This window comes from Charadrius vociferus, unplaced genomic scaffold (genome assembly GCF_000708025.1).
Source record: "Charadrius vociferus isolate BGI_N301 unplaced genomic scaffold, ASM70802v2 scaffold90, whole genome shotgun sequence".
In the NCBI taxonomy this organism is placed as follows: domain Eukaryota; kingdom Metazoa; phylum Chordata; class Aves; order Charadriiformes; family Charadriidae; genus Charadrius; species Charadrius vociferus.
The window spans coordinates 8,349,098-8,354,939 of record NW_009647222.1 but is presented as its reverse complement, the minus strand read 5'-3'; positions in this window follow the sequence as shown (position 1 = coordinate 8,354,939).

The following is a 5,842-nucleotide window of genomic DNA, read 5'->3' as shown; positions in this document are numbered from 1 at the left end:
CCCCGACGGCGGCCCCGGCGTGGGGTTGGCCCCGCTCCGCGCTGGGCTCCCGCAGCCCCGGGCCAGCCCAAACCGGAATACCCAGCGTTTGCCAGAACCCGCTCGGTAGAAATAAGTCCCGTGCTATACCCACATGCCTTAATGGAGCTGTTGTTTCATAACTAACTTTTTTTTTTTTTTTTGGTGTGTGTCTTTATTTTATTGCACTTCGGAGAATTTTTGAAAAAGACGGGAAGGGCAAAAACTTTCCTTTCGTGGTCGTAATCAGCTGTTAAACGTGCATCCCTTCACTTCTGGTTTGCTGTCGCCTGAAGTCTTATCTGCGGTCGTTAATAATCAGATACTCACAAGCAGATACTTAATTTCACTGGGGGGCTTTTTTCCACGAGCTCTTCTTTCTCTTCGCGGGGGGGAGAGATGCAGTATAACCGTGGCTGCTTCGCTCCCGCTTGCTTGAGGTTCTTATTACCCTTAACTCCTTTGAATCACCTTTTTGGAATCCAGGACAGAAAACCACAGTGAATAACGTTAGGAATACATCGATATCTTTCTTCAAACCATCACGTAGTTTGGTTGTAGTGACATGTCCCGGGGGTGCAGTGGTTCCCTCTGATGTTTGTAGGAGAGTGGCGGTAGTTCCAGTGACTTTGTGGCGTGTCCAAAGTAAGCACGTCCTTAAAACTTTGGCAATGGAAAGGTCTCCTGTGCTGCATGAACCCTACTGATCGGCTTGACGAGGAGGCTCAAACTCCGGTTTAAGTGTCAGTGTCGATTGCTGCTTAACCGTTAGCTGTACCTTCGGAGTAACAGTTCAACTTGCTAAGGCTGATGCGCTGCCGATGAACGCGTGCCTGGGTATTGCTCCTGTGGGTTGTGTTCGACTGCCTGTGTTCTGGGATCTCTTTGCTGGGGGACAGTAGGGTGAAGTGGAGGCACTATTAACACATGGACAATAAACGTCTAAGTCACTTGATGGGGTACTGTTACTGGAAAAGAGACGGTGTTCTTTGTATTCTTTTTTTTTTAATCTTATTACTACTTCCTATCCTTGCTGTTCATTCCTTTCATCTGTTGGCAAGTGTTTTTCCGTGGTTTGTTCCTCTGTTTGTTATTTCTGCGCCTTCTCTGTCCGTGACTGTTTTCTCTCACATCTCCTTTTGTTTTGCTGACACTCATAATTTTAAATCCTGTCTGAAAATGTTGGCTTTCTGCAACTGTTAATCACTGGGTATTCTTTCTTATTCTTGTAACCCCGACATTACTTCTTTGTTGGCATAATTTGTTGTTGAGTTGTTTGGGTTTGTTGTTGTTCTCTCTTGCTGCTGTGTTCCGGGGGGAGCTAAATTTGCTGTACTTTTCTTTTACTTTTCATTATGTTGAGAAACGTTACTCATTTCACAGAACACCTGCTTGTCTACAGCCATTAACGTTTTTGCTGTGACTGGTGCCTGTGCAGCTGCGAGTATGAGTTGAGTATGTGTCGGTGTGTCCTCCTGTTGCAGCCTTGAGCCCCCTCATCCTCCCCTCATCCCTTGGAGTTAGGGCAGGACATTTACCCCCCCCACCCTGGTTGTATTGATGGGAAGCCAAGATCAAAACTTGCCTAAGGTGCACGGGCGTTCTTTACCAGGAGAAACAATTGAACTCAAGCCAACACCCTGCCTAAACAGACCTTCCAGGCTCTCTTTTAGTAAAGAGCCACCTAACCCAGCTCAAAAAATGGGATGAGACAGGACTCCTGCATGCGTCTGTCCTTCAGCCGCGGGCTGGGAGTTCCGGAATGCTGATGTAGCTCTGTTAGCTTTTCAATACAGCTTTTTTTTTTTTTTTTTTTTTTTTTGTGCCCGGCTCCCTGGCATGGTAAAGGCAGCTGCAGAGCCAGGAGGCTGGAGTTGAGGAGCTGGAGGCCTTGAAGGAAGCGTGAAGTCACCAGTGGAAAACTCCCATGTCTACTAAACGGGAATGCTGACCCCTCTGCTGGTGGTACAAGAGCTTGGGCTGAAGTCTAAAGTTGCGACGCCAAGTCATGTTATCTGTGCCAGCTATTGTAATTACTGCTTTTGGAGCGGTTGCAGCAATGCAAGAGGCAGAAAAAAAACAACTGCACGTTCAGGGGAGATGTTAGCTCAGCTGCACGTTTGGTGTATGACCATTCCTAAACTCCCGCATCTCCTGCATCCCTGCAGGTCCTCTGTTCGGCGTGAGCATCTGAACAGGGGTGGCCCCGTCTTCTAGAGGTGCCCCTTGTTGGTGAGGACAAATTGGGTTAGGAGTGGGAATGACTGCCTGCTCTCTTCACTTGACTGATGGGGGCCCTCGTTTTATTGCCCTTGCCGGTATTGCTCAGGGTGCTGTTTTGAAGGCTGCTGGGCAAACTAACTTGTTGCTTTTACACTCTTTAGTCCATCGGCTAGTCTCACGCGGTTGTGAGAACTTGAAATCCAGCTCAGGTCTAGTGACTCTGCAGCAGGGAGAGAGTCCTGTTTATTTTAAGCTGTCAAAGGCTAATTGTTTCTTAAACAAAGCGTGAGTGAGGCCATTCTATAAATAAGATAAAAAAAATGCACAGCACCTCTCCAAGCGGGGGAGGTCTGTCACGTCAGCGGACCTTACTCCTTGAAGAGTTGAACCAGCTCAACAGATGCGTTTTTGAGGTGGAGATTTCTAAGCAAAGGCTGTTTCATGCGTTTTGGAATAGGTTTTTTGCTCACTTGCTAATGCAGAAATTTTCATGTGCTCTGTTTCCCTAGGAAACCTAAAGCCAAGAGAAAGATGCAGCTGAGCTGTTCAGTTCAAGCATGGGGTCAGGTTAATATCTACTGGAACCAGAGCGTGGAAATCTTCCGCTGGTGCAGAGAGGTGCCCTCTCCTCTACCATTAGCCATAAATGCCCTTCTCCACTTGGAATCCACAGCCTGGGACATCCTCCTGGAGATGGAGGTGCTTATGCCCCTTTTTCAAAAAACTGAGCACATCCGCTCTCTTTTAAAATAGGGATACAGGAGGAAGAAGTCGGAGCGGCGCTGCCTCACTTCTTAGGTTAGGAGGTCCTCCTTGTTCAGGAGACAGGCTACCCGTGTCCCCTGGCCCTGTGCCCGGGCGACCGTGCTGAGTGGTGCTAGGTGAAGGCAGAGGTGCCTCTCCACACCTCCCTCTGCAGAAGGGGTTTGAGAGTCGCTGGAACGACCAGATACTGTCGGACCCAAAAGGAACCCAAAAGGTTGGGGCGCTTCTGTGAGCTGGCAGAAACCTGTGCTCCTGCCCTTGGCTCTGAACTATTTTTTTTTTTTATTTTTACTTACTATAAACAGCTGTTGGATGTGAGCGTGAGGGCTCTGCTTTCAGATTTGATCCCTCTTAGTCAGAAGAGGAAACTGAACCTCTCTTCCGCATCTGGGGTTAGCGCTGTCGTGTGGGATGGGGGCAGGGGGAGGGAAGTCAGGCAGTGCTGCTCCGAATTCTTCCTCCTGCATCTATATTTTAAGAGAGCGGTTGTTCTCAGTTTTGGGAAGAAAGGGCATAACCACCTATCTCCAGGAGGGTGATCCAGGCTGTGGATCCCAAGTGGAGAGGGGCACCTCTGGGTAGTGGTACAGGAGAGGGTTTTAGGGCTCGGAATTCTCCATTGGCTACTGTGCGTCTTTGGATACTTGAGGTACCGAGACTCCAAGCAAAACCCCACCCCCATTTTTTTTTTTTTTCCTGTTTGGCTTTGGGTTTATTTTGAGTTTGGATGCTGCTCTGGGGTGCTGATGATGTGTAATCTGGCTGTTCTGATCTCTGTGAGCTTTCCCCCCGCTTCCTTTTTAAAAAGAACGCTGTTGAGTGTATGAACTGATAGTCTTGCAATTTAGTATAGAAAAGGAGAAGTTTGGGAAAAGCAATTTACATCCATGGGTAGTTTTCTGCCATTTCAAGATGTATTTGGTACTGGCTTATTGGACTGTGCTAATTTTCCCCCCCCATTTTTGAGTTCTTAGGGTGTTTTAGCTTCTGCACAGTTTGAGGGTTTGTGTCCCACAGGAGGTACGTGGCAGAGCTAGGCAATGAATCCAGGTATCATAAGTCATCTGAGACCAGTGTCTGAACCTTGAGAGCACCTTCCCCAATATTTTGGCAGTAAGCGTTGCCAATGATGTGTGCTGGGAATTAGAGCTGCCGTTGATCACCTTGCGTTACAAGGAGGGGGGAAAAAGTGTTCTTGATGGGAGAGGTGGGGGGAAAAAAAGTAAGTAGCAGCAACAGCCAGGATCAGCTGTTGGAAAGTTTGACGATGGACCTGTTAGTCACCATCAGTAGCTACATTCCTGTTTCACCTCTGTAAATGCGCCTCTGTGCCGTAGCAGTGAAAAACCTCATGGAACATAGTTAATGGAGCATGCAGCAGGAGCTGCCTGCTGGGTAATATATGGCCGTGGATGACGGGGAGCGCTGAGACTTATTTCTAATTAGCAAAAAAACCTGTGTTGTAGAGTATTCGGACTCATTTTCTTGAGTTTAGTGGTGATTTGTCCCGAACAGCTTGTCTTAGTTTGTGGAAGTGCTTGCCAGAACTTTCTTACTCGAAATAGGTATCGTGGTTTTATTCAGGCTCCTTTGCTGGGCTTTTGTGCATTAGTTGTCTTACTGAAGTCGGATTTCACACGCGGGTTGAGTCAGTCATACTTTGTGAAGAGGCAAGATTAAGTAGAAAGTGCTTATGGAACAGCATAAATCAAAATATTCCAAATACAATGAAGGCTGAAATGTGTCATCTTGGTGGCCTCAGGAGTGGTGCTAAGAACAGATGTTAGTGACTGATGATGCTTACAACACACCAATGTAGTGTTTTCATCAGTGAGCTTATTTTTTATTTTACACTTCTCTCCTGCTGTCTGAAAGCATAAGCTATGGTTAAGGAACAGAGTATAAGTCCTTTAGATAACAGCAAGTTTTTCTTTCTTGTGCCAGCTGACAAAGAATAAAAAGCGTGAAGAAAGTGAGAGTGGCATAACTAGAATTGTTTATAATTTAATTCTGATACATATAAAGTCAAATAGTACCTAGGAGAGGGAAGGGAAGGCAAATTTCAGCTTTTGTGTGGGCAAAGTATTTGTATATTTTATTACCTAGGTACTTTATCCTCTGGATTGACTGTACCAATGAGATTTGACAGTTTTGATTGTGTGTTCCTTATTTATTTATTTATTTTTTTTAGTTCTGTGTAGGATTAGCATTTTGAGAAATATGTTTTCTTGGTGGTCTTCCTAATGCGAAAGCACTGGTCTGAATTCTGCAGCTACTTTGAATGTATGCTAATGTACCTGGGAACATAATTTGGCCCATCGTATGACATTTTTCAGCTACATGGTGTATTTCTTTCCTGTGATAACTTTTTTAAGCACAAGCTGTGTTATATGCATTATTAAATACCTTCATTGATCTTACAATAAATGCCACATAAGCAGAGATGTAGACACATAAATGCAACTCTGTATCTTGCATACCTTGCAGTTCAATACATATATCAAAGCTTATATCCTCTGTAATTATCCACTCACATTAGCGATTAGGCACTGCTCCAGCTTTGCCATTTATAACGAATTTATTTTGATGCTCATCTCAAATATTCTAACAACAGTGCCGTCTTTAAATAAACAATGAGACAAAGCTTTCCACAAAGCGCCCTTATGGGAATGCAGCAAGTAATGAGCCCCGGAGGGGGTTTGTTTGTTTCAGAAGTTTTACTCGCGCACAGAGCACAGCTTGGGTGTGAAGGAATGTAGGATTAGACTTAATTACGGCATTATGATTTATGAGACTGTACGCTAAAGTATAATATCCTTGGTTCAAAGACCTCATT